Source organism: Macrobrachium nipponense, chromosome 19 (genome assembly GCF_015104395.2).
Source record: "Macrobrachium nipponense isolate FS-2020 chromosome 19, ASM1510439v2, whole genome shotgun sequence".
In the NCBI taxonomy this organism is placed as follows: Eukaryota; Metazoa; Arthropoda; class Malacostraca; order Decapoda; family Palaemonidae; genus Macrobrachium; species Macrobrachium nipponense.
The window spans coordinates 24,617,100-24,632,593 of record NC_061088.1 but is presented as its reverse complement, the minus strand read 5'-3'; the positions used below and the strand labels follow the sequence as shown (position 1 = coordinate 24,632,593).

The 15,494-nt window shown below is 38.7% G+C and overlaps 1 protein-coding gene across 1 annotated transcript in view; it reads right to left on the bottom strand.

Annotated features, from left to right (window-relative positions):
- The window catches only part of LOC135215266 (protein jagged-1b-like), a 380,196-nt gene that overhangs the window by 94,099 nt on the left and 270,603 nt on the right, over window positions 1–15,494 (bottom strand).

Sequence of the window (15,494 nt, the reverse complement as noted above, 5' to 3'; positions counted from 1 at the left end):
TTCAGATGGAGGTATTAATGACTGGGTATATAGAACTGAGACGTAGTTCGCAGTTCACCAGCAGATTTCTTTAAAACAATTAACAATTCATACTAGCTGAAGTGTAAAATAAATAGAACACATTAAAAAGGGACAAGTTACTATTAGTTCTTAAAATATAAATAACATAATTAATATGACTTTAATTATAGATGAATAATTATATATGTATATATATAATACACACATATGTATGGAATGGAATGGTTCATTGAAAGATTATACATATCACGTGAATGAAAAAATCAGAGTACGTGAATTAAAATTGAAAGAGTTAATGGATTATAATACAAGATCTAAGACCAACATCTAAGACCGGAGATTGTGATTTAAGGAGGGAAAATAATATTTCCATAATGGAAAATTTAAATACATTTCGACCATCACCGTCAGGAAATAGAAGCAATAAGTACAAAGAATATATACCTAAAAGTCTGGCACGAGGAACATGAAGGAGAGAAGTCATGTTATCGAAAAATGTATAAAAGCAGTTGAACAAAATTCAAGTGATAAAAGTCCAGATGAAAATCACGACCTATCACAATATCCGTCAAATAGCGACAGAGCAATCTAAATGACAGCAAGCCTAAATGTCAGGAGGTCGACATTTCACAGCCTCACGGACTCGTTATGTAACTCAAAGTCTATGGGTGTGGTTGCTCTAGAATTACTTCGTGGAATTAAAAAGTGACCTGGAAGCCTACCTCACGCGTCATCTACCAAAGTACGCAAGACATGGGCCATTCTTTACTTCAAGAGACGAGGTGGGGTAATGTCGGGGGGGAGGGGGGTGAGGAGGATGGCCAATGGGGGGGATGGGAGGAGTTAGTCGAGACTGGGGTGAAGAGGACGTCGTGTAACCGATTTTCTACTCTGCTCCCTTTTTGATAATTCTCTCGGGGATCAATTTCGTTTTCGTACGTCTACGTCTATTTTTTTTTAATGCTGTCGTTACGAGGTACAAGCAGTTACATCGTTAACGGCCACTACGCTCCAACTTCTCCAGTCACGAAAGTGTTATTTATGACACCTGTAAGCGATCGTAAATTTGGGATTGTAAATGAAATATTACGATTGGATAGAAGGTCGCGGGGCATTCAGCCTTCTACAATAAAGATATCGTTTGGTATGTAAAATCCTCACTTTATCCGCAATGTACAAGCGTCAGACAGACAGACAGAGAGAGAGAGAGAGAGAGAGAGAGAGAGAGAGAGAGAGAGAGAGAGAGAGAGACGCGTATGATTAAACTTCTACAAGGAAACTGAATTTTAGTACCATGAGAGAGACCGAGAAGCAAATAGCCGATTCAAGTCGGAAATTCAGAACACTCTTGAGAAATGCAATTTCAGTCCACTGTTAGGAAATACACTTTCTCGAAATTTCAAAAGACGGCGGTAATACATTACGGTGTCGTGATTTGGATCATGTTCTGCACATGACAGAAAACTAATGAGCCCTGGAGGTAAATTCGTTTGTAGCTCTCGCAACTTTTGTGAATGCTCTTCGTAAAGCTACGGCCAGTATTATTGTTAATAATTGTCAATAATCCTACTACGCCGCATAATTAAAATTTTTCTCCGTGCCAAAACGGTATACATACTCATTACCCTCGACAAAGTATCAGTGCTACTCTTTGCATAATCGTTAGCATAACAAAAGAGGAGATTTTTCTTGAGGAATTAATTAACAGCAGTATTATAGGTGAAATAACTGTTTTTGTGCTATTACTTAATAACCCAACTTAATAACCCAGAAAGTCCTAATCAGCTCCTTTCTATGTAGGCGCTACGGTATCCAGAAAGTCCTAATATCCTTTACGGCTTGCAAGAGGCTGTGAGTCAATTCGCTCCAGGTAGAAACCTGGTAATTGGCTGTACCTCACGATCTCGACCAATCATAAGGAAGCCTTGTGTCGTGGTCGTTCAAAACGGGTCAGGGCAAATCGGTTGACACGGCAGGGGGGCCATCGCACCTCTCTCTCTCTCTCTCTCTCTCTCTCTCTCTCTCTCTCTCTCTCTCTCTCTCTCTCTCTCTCTCAAAGAGCTAATATTTTCTTGTAATTTAAGGGTCCTACTACTTCCACTCACTATCTCCTTTTCTCCAAGAATGTGACCTTGGTTTAAATTTGAAATGGAGGATAGGAATCCCTGGGCGAGGACATAACATCCTTTGGTATCTGATGTGAATAGAAGCATCTTTATTCCATGAAGTTCAGTTACCTAATCTATGTCAAACCGGCATAAGTCAGCGACAAACACATCAGTGCAGTAGTCATAAGAAAATGATTTTACATAAATATATACATACTGATGCTATCACTAGAAGGAGGAGAACACTGGACTGACAAAATACTCCGATAAGAAAATAGATACAAAAGCTAATTGCGAAAACTTGTGAAATCACGAGTCGTTAGTCTTTCATCTTCGAGTGTTCGACCAAGTTACTTTAACCCGAAATCCTCTGGGCGACGGCCCTCAAGAGCGAGCGGGCAGGCAGACCAGTGTCGGGGGCGGCCACCGCTTTATAACACAATGAAACATTAATCTTGCCGAGTATGGAATATATAATGAAACGAAAGTGCACGAACTCTTAACGCACATACATGGCCACTGGAAAGGCTCAGAGAATGAGTCGTAGTACAGGGCGTTGAAATATTATTTTTCACACACACACACACACACACACACACACACATTTATATGCCAAGAAAACGAAAGAGTGAAATGAGAAAACACCTGCAAAATGCACAAAACAGATAGGAAGGCAGAATTACCATCGTGAGTCGTGAAAAAAAAAACTAGTAATAAATGTGGCAATAACAACCAAAAATTCGATACTAAGCAAAAGCCGAAAAAAATATCCAGTCGAGTCGAGTACACGAGAGAGAGAGAGGAGAAAGAGAGAGAGAGAGAGAGAGAGAGAGAGAGAGAGAGAGAGAGCAGCAGGGTGGGGTTATTTACAAAAGGGCCACCGACACGATCGAACGATTTAATGACGGTCGAGAGGTTTTCCAAAGTCCACAGACGATTTAAGAGGTCCCGGTTATACATCTTACTGACTTATTAAAAAAAGAAAAAAAACCTGTTAAGGGAGACTCAAAAAAGTCTGGAGTTAGTGGGCTCTAGAACTTTCGACACACATTAATCAAATAAGGGTATTTTCCATAGCGGAATAATGAATAAGGCAAGGCGAGGTATATATGCCAGTTCGTTATCAACGATTCAGTGTACATACACAGTTTCATCAATACAGAAGCACTGAAATTACCTCTTAATACGTAGCTAGAGTATAAAAATCTACAATTTGGAACAGAAAGTGTTTGAGAGAGAGAAGAGATAGAGAGGAGAGAGAGAGAGAGAGAGAGAGAGAGAGAGAGAGAGAGAGAGAGAGAGAGAGAGAGAGAGAGTTTTTCTACCAATAAGATTAAAACGAGACCTTACACTGAAGATCGTGACGGCCAAAACCACCCAACTGTCTGCGGTCTTATTTTTTCCACTAGCCTTCGTGGTCAAAGCTAAAATGCGACTTACTATATATATTATATATATAATATATATATATATATATATATATATATATATATATTATATATATATATATATATATATATATATATATAGATATAGACTGTGATCTAGCCGTAGTGAAAGCTAAATTTCCAGTCGCCAACGTAAATGAAAATCAAGGTCCGGTTTTCAACTCCAAGTCCGTCATTAATGCTTTACTTCGTTCTGTTTAAACCTAAGCTAAGAATTTTGCAGTGTTTATTGCAGAAATGTTTCAGTCATGCTGAAGTCGAGCCTTGAAACACTGAAACTCTGCAAAGGCTGGAAGTTCACATTCGGATTTTCCTATTTTCTGTCGGATAATCCTTCAGGTTTCGTCACAATTTAAAAGAATCTGGAAATTTAACCCATTAGCATGATCAGGATTTCATGCTTTGAAGAATAGGTAAAATATCTCCCTTGCTAATGGGTGCATTATTTAATTACCCTTTTATCTTCTCTCTGAGATTATTCTTCAACTGTCTGTAGGCTTGTTCAGCCGTTTGCGAAATAACGCTAACATACCTTTTTATTTTTTATTTTAACTGTTCTTCTGATATTATTTTGTAGGTTACAATCTCGAGTTGACAGACCAGGAAATAAAGGCTTGTGATTCAATTATTTTCTATCCAAGCAATCGGCAGGATATTCCAAGGCAGATATAACACACACCAGAATACACATTCCCACAGATACTGTATTGAGGTCATGAGCACAAGAATAAATCTTTCTTGGTGAATCATTCTTTTAATCCTTAAATGTTTTCGAAATGTAAGGCCCTCTGTCAAATGAACGATGTAGGCCAGTCCTCTAAGTTTCCAAAGTCTGTTTACTATATAATCGTTAATTAGACTTTTTTTTTTCCATTTTCAGAATCATAATGTAGTTCATTACTAATCAAGCAGTAATGCTGGCCTCGATTATCTTCTTTTTAGTAAAATAAAGACTAAATGTGTCAAATCTAGTGACGTTAAGAATCTGTGGTTGGTTTATTTACGATGCCCATATCTTTCGCAAAGAGGAAGGCAGGAGAAAGCAAAAGGTAGAGTGAACATAACCGTCAACAGTGGGTAGGTCTTCTGGCCTTTATCTACCTATACAATACTTCATAAACATGTTCCTTCTGACGTCCCGCGTCAAACTCGTTCCTTCGGGTGGATTACCCAGGACCCTCGCAGGACCCTTGCGCAGTCCTGAAGGATTAATCAAGGCGGCGAAGGATGAATTTATTTATAGGTTAAAACAAATCACCTGTCCAAGGCGATATGCAGTCATGCGTTAAGGTTCCGATCGAGAGATCATTTATTTCGTGCATACAATTCAACATTTTAACAAGACCCTTTTTTTCCTTTTCATAGAATCATCTGAAAGCTTTCACCACCAAATGAGAGAGTGGGTTAGGGTAGTTATTGCAATATTTATTATGTATGTTGCAAGCAACACAGGATTTGATAGCCTTTTCATACCGTATAAATCACCAGAGCCGCCAATACCGTGTGGCGAAAAGGGCCTCTATGACATCCTGTAACTATGTCTTTCATGTGCTTTATCTTCCACGAATTTCCACTTATCTCCAGCCTCCCCTCTCATAGTCCTCATCTAAGTATGTCTTGATTTTCCAATTCCTCTGGTACCCACTGGAGCCCAGCTGACGCTATGTAATATTCCTCCACGGACTGTGCAAAGGACATGCCCGAGCCATCTCCAACCCTCTTTCATCAACAAAAGCCATCAGAAAGGTATTTGTAAATTCCATATATTGCTGCGCAATATATCTTAACACAAATATTTGATAACTGCAAGTCTGCCTTTTCTATCGTCTGAACTTCCACAAAACCAAACACGGAGTTTCCGATATAGTTTTTTCTCTGCAGAATTTGAACAATCTATAACTCGTGTCGGTTAAGAGGAACTTACAAGTTGGAGATCAATTTGAAAAAGATAGCAACCTCTATAAACAATCTTGTTCAAAGAAAAAGATCCCCGGGATGCTGGCATCGAGACAGAACAAAGCTATATATATGTAGTGTAATCTTTCCGACTGAGAGAATGTATCTTTTAAATACCGATAATGAAAACAGAGCTTTGCCCGAACCACAGCACCACAGTGACTCTGATAAAAGTTACAAAGTACTGCCGGAGCGGAACTAAAAACAAGGGGTTTTAATTAGCCATTCAAAACACAGAAGACAAGTGTAGTCCAGTGCTTTCAAACAATAGGTCGTAAACTTCCTCAATGGATGCCACCTGGGAGATCGACCGAGAGAGAGAGAGAGAGGAGAGAGAGAGAGAGAGAGAGAGAGAGAGAGAGAGAGAGATTATTGTTTTAAATTAAGACAGCGGTGTGTATATCATTCAGGTGAATTGTTTCAAGAAGTTATTGGTTCACACACACACACTGTATGTGTGTGTGTGTGTGTGTATATATATATATATATATATATATATATATATATATATATATATATATATATATATATATATATATATATATATATATATATATATATATTTATTTATTCATATATGAAAGATAAATGATATTTCACCAAACTTGGGACACAGATAAGTTAAACTTTGCACTGTTTGATGCATTTCAATACTAGAATTCTCTCTCTCTCTCTCTCTCTCTCTCTCTCTCTCTCTCTCTCTCTCTCTCTCTCTCTCTCTCTCTTAGTAATATCTTTTGTTTTCCCTTCACCACTCTACATGTTGGAATGAAAAGATTTGCAACGGCCGAGGTCAGCAGGATCACTGATGTCATTCTGAAAATCCGATTAAACTACAAGAAGTCAAGAAGAAAAAAAGAAAAACAAAAAAAGAGGAGGGGGACAAAGGCGTGTCACAGGTGGCGCTTTCTTGGAAAGAACAACGGTGCAAGTGTAGCTATAAAGTCAACGATTAATCTTTAAACAGAAAGAGAAAGACAAAGATACAAAAAGTGTAGGCGATTTCTTTGAAATGGGAAGGTCGATCACATACCAAACTGGTCTTAACTCAGGCTCCCGTCGGCATGACTTCGGAGAGAGAGAGAGAGAGAGAGAGAGAGAGAGAGAGAGAGAGAGAGAGAGAGACTCTTAACAAGATTCTGTCTTAGCAAGATTAAAATCATTAATATTGTAACTAACACGGCGTTCAAGCTCCTTCCAACCTCGGACGTGGAGCAACTACCTGTTAGCCGACATTCAGGTGCGGGAGGATTCGTGACGTCATGGAGGAATGACGTGTGCGTTCGTGAATTCACACGAAACGAAGTGTGTAATTGTGTTGTCCATCAAAGACCCGATCGTGTTTACTGATAGCCTTCCATAAAACTGCAGCTCTGTCTTCATCAGGGAACACTAAAGCCATTCCTCTCTCTCTCTCTCTCTCTCTCTCTCTCTCTCTCTCTCTCTCTCTCTCTCTCTCTCTCTCATGAGCATCGTAATTCGAAGATGCGTTATCATATCATCAACGGTTATCTCGCGCTCTCTGTCTCTTTCTTAATCACATAAATATAGGCTAATGGTTTTGTAGCTGGAAGACTGGAGGATGCATTCTTTAAGTATCAAAGATAATGGTTTTTTCTTCATTTTAGGAAATTAGAAATTTTCCATTTATCAAAAGTACACTTTTAGCAACATTTCAGTGCCATAAATTTTGAAACTGATGATATTTGCAGGGTAACCAGAGCGTAACACGAAGAAAAAGATTTAAAAGAAAGGAAAATCTCAGAAAGAGCAAACTAATGTCATCCGTAATATTTATGATGAAGGAAAGTCGTACTCCAAACAAGCCAGTGACTACAAAGAAAAATGACAAAGCTTCCAAAGGAAATCATTTTAAAGCACTGCCCTGATAAATACGAGGTTATGTAAGATAAATATTTTTCACGTGCAGGAAAAAAATGATTTAATATAAGGAGACAACGACCATAACATTTCAAGAGAAAAAAAAAGCAGCCAAAAAATGTTTGATTAAATTCTGAGATAAAAATTTTTCGTCTTTTTTATATTCCAAAAATATACTTGGTATAGCTGAGACAGAGACAATAAAACCTCGACATTTCTCTCCCGAAGAAAGGAAAATGGCGCCTTAGTTACTCTGTCATCTTCGAACGGCACGATCTTGGCATTTAACGCCAGTTCACGCCTTTTCCCCCCCTCCTTATTCTTTTTTTCTTTCTCTCTTTCCAATCCTCTCTGACCCTTATTCCAGGGCCCTACAGAGACGCTGCTCTCACCATGCCCAGCAGACCAGGGCCTTACAGAGACGTTACTTGAATGGAAAATTTTAACTTCTTGTACATATACGCTTAGCGGGGGTGACGTCCAAAGCCTTCCTTCCTTGTTTGACTAAAGTCACGAATTTCAGAAGAAAAAGGAGTCGGGGGCGGGAAACCCCCCTAGTAAAAAAAAAAAAGTAATCCCCCCCTCTCTTTAGACCACACCCACTACCATCACGCCTACCAATAGAGAGTCACCCACTAAAGATATACACCAATGATAAGCAAGCAACGGTGATAAATGGACCAATCAGGGAGGGGGGTCGTGACTTCTCTGACCAATGGGGGAGCGGGGGCGTGATACAGATCAGTGAGCAGCATCAGCAAAGCGACCAACACACCCTGTTGATCCCCCCCCTTTTTTTTTTTTTTTTCCCCCCCCGTCCCCCCCGTAAACCTTTATTCTTAGGTAAGATGTAAATTTCCTTTTCCCGTTCGTGAGAACTAGGGAGAGAGAGAGAGAGAGAGAGAGAGAGAGAGAGAGAGAGAGAGAGAGAGAGAGAGAGAGAGAGAGAGAGAGCGCGTTACTGGCGTAAATTACAAAGGACCTATAACATTGGTGATTTTATGGGCTACTCCAGTGCTACAATACAGAGAATAATAAATTCCAAAGTCACACACAGACAGACATGCGTGTATGTATGTATGTGTATATATATATATATATATATATATATATATATATATATATATATATATATATATATATATGCCTTTCACGTGTATTATTTTCAAAGGCAATGACTTTCCGAGATTTAGAGAAAAAAAAATGACCCTGCTCCAGCTTTGCCGCTCCAGTACAGAATCTTGACTCTTCCATGACAAAAGAGACCGAAAAGATGAAGGTTAAACGTACAGAAATAGTAGGAGAAAGGAAATGTAGCAAAAGTTTGGTGGGGGTATGGCGGGGGCCGGGGGGGGGGGGGGAGCAAAGGGGGTGAGGGAAGTAAAAAAAAAAAAAAAAAAAAAAAAAAAAAAGTCAAAAAAAAAAAAAAAAAAAAAAAGAAAAAAAACTCAAAGGATGAGCTTTTGTTCGCAAATGCCACAAGGGTATTGTAGCGCAAACAAAGAATTACGCCCCCATGACACTATCGCGTAATGTGGATCTCTGACCATTGGGACTGAGGGAATGGGAAAGGAAGACCGCGTGGAAAAGATACAGGGATAACGCCAAGATAAAGGAACAGTCACTGAGTAGAGAGAAGAAGAAACATTCCAGGAGCTACTAAGATTAGAAGTACGTGATTAAAAGTCCCGAGAGAGAGAGAGAGAGAGAGAGAGAAGATATGAAAAGAAATAAAAGGGGAAGAGAGATTCCCGAGATGAGAATCACGAAGCAACATGGATTAAAGGCAGCCGAAAACAGGACTGGCAAATATCAAGGTTTTTAATCACTGTCAAGTGACCACGACAGTCAAGATTAAAGAGAGGAAAAAGGGAAGGAAAGGAAAAGAAACAGGTAGTATTCAGTGGCATTAATATCTCGCAATCTACCTCACAGAATGTGGTCCATCATCATCATCAGTCTCTCTCTCTCTCTCTCTCTCTCTCTCTCTCTCTCTCTCTCTCTCTCTTTGTATTCTGTATAGTACTTCAATCTGCAAAGGTCCTCTGAAACAAATACAATTCTTGTGGGAGGAAATATATATTTTTTTAACCAAAAATAACTCGGGTTCACCATCAATAACAGGTGATAATTTCTTCTGCACCATATTTCTACCAAAGGCAGCACATGGTGAGGTGCATTACGGCCGCCATATTCACTCTTTGTGCCGTAAAAGAAAATGGCTGACCTAGTAATGTATTCTTTGCTTCTGGCACGAACACTTTCATGTGATTTAACGAGAGAGAGAGAGAGAGAGAGAGAGAGAGAGAGAGAGAGAGAGAGAGAGAGAGAGAATTTCACCTGCTCATCGATAATCTTCACTCGTCAATGCTTTGATGAGCGACAGTGGTTAAAAGCACTCCCCGCCTTCTGCAATACGCCAATTATACTCTTCAGCATTTGCATATATGACCAGGCATCCTACTTGTAAGTAGGTGCATTATGCATTATTTAATGCCACCGATACCGATTACTACTTAAGTTGATGAATTAGGCTTCGATCCAGAAATATAAATTATGGTTTTCTTTTACTCTTTCTGTCTAGTGAATGCAAATGCAAAGGTAATTCATACCTCATGAATATACATATTACCTTTACACGCTCATCATAAACAAGAGGCCTATTTGTAATGTCAATGATGAATCTGATTACTTTTTGACATCTAGGAAATCTGTTAGGCTGTCACGAGGCTATTGCTAGTAAGGGTGAGGACTCGCTAAATCACCCCTCGCCCACCTTCCTTCTCCATTTTTTCCTATCTGTACCATCACTATCACAAGACAGGTCGAAACCAGATTGCGATCCAAAGCGGGAAAGAGCAAAAGACTTTTAAGAGAGCCTGCAAGCACTCCATTTAATGGTCTCGTGTCCTGGTTTTATCTACACAGATACACAGAAGCAAGGGCGCCTCCTACACCCCGCCCCTTCCCCCTTCTACCCTCCTTATCCAAGGGTAACCAACCCCCTTTCTCTGACACTGTCGCCCCCTAGAGGAACCACACCCATTTCCCACACTTTTTCCTTCTCTCTCTCTCTCTCTCTCTCTCTCTTCCTTTTTAAGGGGCACTTCCTCGTCGGGCACTTGGAAATGCATCTGCATATATTCATATTCCCGGGACGTTAATAATGACCACTTTCTACAGCTCATCCATTAGAAAATCCCGCTCTCTTGATCGGTATCGGTCGATTTCATTCTGGGCTACGTCTCCTGTCGTTAATAATTTTTATCTTTATCGATTACTCCTTTTGACTCCGGGTGGAGTGTCTTACATTTTTCATAGGCGGCTGCACAAGTATTACAGATTATATATATATATATATATATAGGATATATATATATATATATATATATATATATATATATATATATATATACGTATATATATAATGGATAACAAACAAATATATATGAATTATATAAACTTGCGAGCACAAATAATTTTCTTTGATATTTACACTAAGTTTATGAGACAGGTAAAACCACTTCAGAGCTATTTACAAATAAATGCATTAGGATTAGATTTAATAAAAGATACGGTAACGCGAAATGCATCGCGTACCAGATATAGCTTTTTCCTCATTTTTTTTATTAACAGAATGAAAGTGTCATATAAATTTTTTCCCAATTAAATTTACAACGCAATTACACAAGCGATTTATGAATGATGATATTTTTTTCAACCAGAAAGGCAAACTGGATCAATAATCAGTTTAGAAAAAATACATTTTTAAAATCTATAGAAAAAAAATTCCTATCTTTCTTATATACCTTCAATAAAATTAAATGGAGACAAGTGCTACAGTGATATGTTTGTGTACGAATCCTACATTTCAGGAAATTTACTCATTCTCTCTCTCTCTCTTCCCTAAATCTTATCAGTCGGAGAGTCGATTGCTCATAATTAAGCATCATTATTACCTAGTTTGGGCTGAGTATCCTTTATGCAACAATAGCGTGACAACAAGTTGTAAGACAGACGGACAAATATCATCCCGACTGCATAAATCTCTCGGCGAAAATAACTGCACAAAGATGTGGAATATTTCCATCCAAAACCGGCACTATAAATTGCAAGCGAAACTTGTCAAAATATTACAAGAGAAAACCGCCAGAAACGTATAAGCAAAGAAGCGGCGGAAAAGAAAATAAACGAGAAGGAAGACTTTCTCGAATAAGAAATTTACGAAGGAGGAGGAGGAGGAAGAGAGAGGAGGAGGAGGAGGAGGAGGAGGAGGAGGAGGAGGAGGAGGAGGAGGAGGAGGAGGAGGAGGAGGAGCGGAAGATTGAGAAACATAATCCGTCAGAATATTTTCATGATATCAGTCTCTCTCTCTCTCTCTCTCTCTCTCTCTCTCTCTCTCTCTCTCGTTCGTCTGCTTTCTGCCGATTCCGTGACATCCTTTTGTCTCTCTCTCTCTCTCTCTCTCTCTCTCTCTCTCTCTCTCTCTCACAGTCTTTTTTTCCCCTCCACGCCCGTGTCTCCACCCTTCTTGAACTCCTAATCAATTACCTTTGGCCCGCCAGTTCTCTCACTCTTTTTCTTGACATTTCTTGCAAATTTTTTGTTTCTGTCTTACTCAAGTTTCCGCTATTCTCGATTGTTTTTATTTTATTCAATTTTCTCTGTTTTTTCTCAGAAATGAATAGCATTACCCAACTATTTACCTTCTACTTATCTACCTCAATTGTGGTCTATTAACATATGGAATTTTGAAACTTCATCATTAGGGGCAGTTGAATATTCTGACAGCTTACGAGCATTTTTTTATTTTATTTTATAGATGATCATCTTACTGTACAGTTACAATAAAAATAATTGTTCTACTTAATAGAATAAAATAAATGTCTGTATAAAAGCGCGGATAGCAAAAATGCTAGAATGAACAAGAAACTGTCGACTATAAATAAAAGAAAATGGTGAACAGAACCCGAGACCGATAGGGAATACTCGCTGTCAATCATAAAAATTGAAGACCAAAGATGAATGATGGTATGAAAACAAATCATAAAAATGAGATATAAGACTATTTTTCGATTTTGTGACGCCGCCGATATCTATCATATCCGAATTTAATATCTTGAGATGCCAAAATGCACATATTCAATCACGAAAAAAATCGAGTCAAGTTTAAAAAGCGTAAATCATATAACAGTCATCATGACTTGCCTTTTAACGAATTATATCCATAATAATACTCGTTTTGCGGTGCTAAGGACCCGTCGTCATTACTCATCTCTTGGTTTGATGTTTTATAAAGTTTACAATCTTGATATTTTAAATTATGGATTACCTTCGTACTCCGTTCAAGTCCTATATTGATTTCTTTGTATTTATCGTCCTTCAGTCTGATAATATTCTTTATCTTTTTATACTGTTTTATTAGAGTATTGGTAGAGCACTTGAAATAATAATGTTAAAAGTTTTCAGATATGTTTTTATTTATAAAATTACCTTCTCATGTACAGTTAAAAGTTAACAAACAAAAAACTACACTAAATAAGGTAACGGATATATATATATATATATATATATATATATTATATATATATATATATATATATATATATATATATATATATATATATATATATATAATATGTGGGTGTGTGTTTAGATATGTTATAAACACACACGCACACAACTTGTATATCTATATAATAAGAAATGTCTCTGCCACTCTCAGGTAAAATAATTTCACCTTTAACCCAGGAGAAACGGCAAGAAAAAAGTTTCGCGAGAAAAGTAAAACGTTCCATCTATTTTGTAGATTAAAACACAGAAGAGTGTAAATTATCGAGCGAGTGAATGAAAATAAAAAAATTGAAGAGTGAGTAGACAACAACTTGGCTGGGCTGCATGTTCCCAAAGCTTTCTATTACCTGGAATCTCCCAGAGACCACCGTAAAAAATGCAAACTTCTCATTTCTCAAAAAGGAAATAGGAGGGGCAGTAGGCAATTGCCAATCAATCAAGGTGATTACCTCTTGTTTGCCCTTTCCAGGATGGTTTTCCAGGTCTTCCATATCCCGCAGGTCGTTCCGAATCAACCTCCGAAGGAGCTTCAGTTTTCGCTTCTCTTTAAAGAAAAAGTGAACAAAAAATGGGTTTCTTTTTTAAGCTCTTCTCCTCCCATCACTCACGCCCATTACGTTGTGCGCTAATTCTGTGACGGGTTTTGCGAGCTGGGGTTGTTCCAGGTTGAGTTTCAAAAGATTATTTCCAGGAGTAGGAGGGTTTCGTGTAGGACCTTCACGGGCAGGTCTAGGTTCCAGGTCGACCTCAAAAAGCTATTTCCATGAAGAGGATTTCACTAATGATTATGATGCTTAAACGTAAATAAATGAAAAACAAAACGAAGAAAAATACAGAAATTTAAGATAAACCACGATTGGTCATTTTAGATTAATTAAACAGCAGTAATAGGAACTCGAACCGAAAACGGTGCAATAAGAGAACTTTACAACATTCCTCATATATAAATTGACAGCTTGTTTGTTAAAAGACTGACCACCAGAGCACTGGATGAGCTGTATTCCAGACGTTTGAGGAGGTGGGTGGGGGTGGGGGTGGTGGTGGTGGTGCGGGGGGGGGGGGGGGGGGGGGGGGGGGGGGGGGGGCGCCTGTGATCATTCCGTGAGAGGTTTCCATGAGATCTGTACACACTGCGAGTCGCTCAGACTTACCAAGAGATCCCGAAAACCGTGATGGGCTGCATGAAGGAATGCTTGCCCACAGTCACGCAAGACCCCTCCCATGGGTAAACCGAAGTGCTTGGGAACCCGAGCAGCCTCTGCTTTGCTTTCCTGTTTTCCAAACCTCTGCGTGCACGAGCTGTGATTGAAAAACGGCTCTCTGGCCTTCTTCACTTCATTAGAAAAGCGTCTTCGGACGAAAAACTTGAGTAATTCGTGTAATGTACGTATGTGTGTGTGTATGTGTGTGCATGTTTTTAAGTGCGTCAATGGAGAGTGTGTGTGTGTGTGTTTGTGCGTGTGTGTGTGTTTTTAAGGATATTATACAGGGTTATAAATATGACCGAGTCATTAGTCCTGCCCTACTTCTTAACATCCTGCCGCTAACCTCAAGATTAGCAACTGAGGCAGCAAAATTCCTCAGGACTGAGAAGCCAGTTGAAGTCGCAGACTGTGAAATCAAAACGTGACGGGGGCATAACCAGTCAGCACAGTTGACTCCATTTTCAATAACCTATTCGGAAAGCCTCCGTACTCGCTTCGTCGTTGCATCGAGGTACATTGAAACAAAAGGCAATTCAAGAAGAATTGTCTGTCTATAACTCACTTGCAATGTCAACAGACTCTCTTAACAGATAACAGAAAAACAAAAAGAAAGGTGCTGACACACACCTAAGATAATTATGCGAAGAATTATGAGGTTGATGCAACATTTGCGTCGAGGCAAATGCTTCCAAGGGATGTGATAAGACGAAAAGTAATTACATTTTTTTCTTTGAAAATAAGGAAGGTTTATACACGTAGCATTAGGCAAATGTAATCATGCGTGTAAATAAAAAAAACCTTAGTGACATTTTAATTACCATTTCAATTTCAAATTATAATATATTATAATTTGGAATGTTTAAAAAAATAATAAAACTAATAAAAAAGGCAATAAAAATGAGTTTCTATCATTCGAATTCCTCGCCTCCAGTAAATTTGGGGCAAAGCGCCCCAAATCCCATAAGTCAAGATGAGAATTGCACAATGGCCTGAAGAGCGTGCCAATTGTCGTCTCACGCAGATTGCAAACTCAGCATGCACGATTTGGCATCTTGAAACATTATTGGCACTCAGTAAGACAAATGGACCCATTAAACGCCAAACACTCACCATGAAATTGCATGTGAAAGTCGAGAAACTTACAGTCCAGAGGCCGAAGTGTTCTTTAATGAAATTGCGTAATTAGTCACTTTTTATGGGGAGACTTGGTAAAGGAATTACTTTGCTCTTCACTGAAAGTAAATCTTTGGGTTAATCGAAATTTCAGGTTGCATTTCGTTCAAATGATTTTAAACTGATCT